The 1,573-nt window shown below is 40.5% G+C and overlaps 1 long non-coding RNA gene across 1 annotated transcript; it reads left to right on the forward strand.

The window, feature by feature from the left end:
• Positions 1 to 255: 255 nt before the first annotated feature.
• Positions 256 to 916, forward strand: LOC119126191. Its single transcript, XR_005098620.1, has 2 exons — positions 256 to 367; positions 757 to 916. It is a non-coding gene; the product is annotated as an uncharacterized LOC119126191 (long non-coding RNA).
• The last annotated feature ends 657 nt before the right edge of the window (positions 917 to 1,573 follow it).

Genomic DNA, 1,573 nt, shown 5'->3' on the forward strand with positions numbered 1-1,573 from the left:
AAAAAAAAATTTAAATTAAAAAAAAAAAAATTAAAAAAAAATTGTACCCATGTATAATGCGCACCCCAGATTTTAGGACAATAAATTAGTTAAATTTTGCGTATTATACACGGAAAAAAACGGTAAGTTAAAAACATGTCCTGACTAAAAACACTTGATACACAGAGGTGTGGTTTGAGAGAGGGGCTGGACCTGCTGCGGCTATATTACGACAGTGTCGAGCGGTTAGTTAACAGAAAAGAGCTAAGCTAAAGCTTTGGAGTTAAACTGCAAACCAGAAGCTCAAATCATGATAGCGGAAACACCGGTCAGTATTCATCTTTGGCGTAAAGGCCCTGATGGGTTGTTAGATGCGCCTAGGAAAAAAGTCAAAGTCAAAGTCTGCTTTATTGTCAATTTCTTCACATGCCAAGACACAAAGAAATCGAAATTACGTTCCCACTATCCCACGGTGACAAGACATAGTACACAATATACATACAAGTAAACAACACAAAAAATAAAAACAAGAAAGCACAAACAAAGAATAAATAAGAGTGATGAATAAATAATAATAAATAAACAAATAACATAAATAAGAGGAGCATAAATGGAGCAAATGTGCAAACAGCAGAAAGTCAGAATATAGCGCAAAAGTACAGGACGCTACGCAGAAGGGGGGAGAGAGTTCAGGATCCGAACAGCCTGGAGTATGAAGCTGTTGGTGAGTCTGGTGGTGTGGGAGCGCAGGCTCCTGTACCTCTTCCCAGAGGGCAGAAGTTCAAAACATATGTATCTTAAGCGTATGCAACAGCCTCCTACAGAAAAACTCGAGCAAAACTGGTATCTAACACCGGAGACTCTGTGGGGATTTAAATTTTTTTATGAGGTCGGCGAGCTATCTTTCTTCATGAGAAACGAAGGGGGCTTTGGACCAGCCAACGACTGTGAGGCAGCCAGCACGTATGGTTCGTTGAACTCAAATGACTGGGGTGTTTTAAATCAACTCCTACCCGAGGTTTTGACTGAATATCTCGATGAATACAGATTACAAGGTGAGCTGAACATAACGTGGGTTTCAAGAATTACAGCGAGCGGGAGATGTTTTTTCCGGCTTAAAGTTTCTCCTCAAACTGCATCTGTTGAGCGATTCAACAAAACATTGAAGTCACGCATGTGGAGGTATTTTACAGCTAAGAACACACATCGATACGTTGACGTAATTCAGAATTTTATTGCCAGCTATAATGACAGTTTTCATACTAGTATAAAAATGACACCAAATGCCGTAAACGAGGATAATAAAGATATTGTTTTCACCAACCTGTATGCAAGCAATCCTTTCCACCGGGGGAATAAGTTCCGTTTCGCTCCAGGTGAAACTGTGCAGATCTTCAAACTAAGAGGAGTTTTTGAGAAGGGGTTTTTGCAAAGCTATACGGACGAAGTATTCAGAATAACACAACGTCTCCATCGTGTTCCACCCGTCTACAAAATATCGGACTTGGACGGTGTGCCTATAGAGGCTTTGCAGTCACGTGGTTTTATCACGTGATTTTGTGTTATGCCGCCATCTTGGCGGTCAACTAGTCAG

The sequence above is a fragment of the Syngnathus acus genome, chromosome 8 (assembly GCF_901709675.1).
Source record: "Syngnathus acus chromosome 8, fSynAcu1.2, whole genome shotgun sequence".
Taxonomy (NCBI): Eukaryota; Metazoa; Chordata; class Actinopteri; order Syngnathiformes; family Syngnathidae; genus Syngnathus; species Syngnathus acus.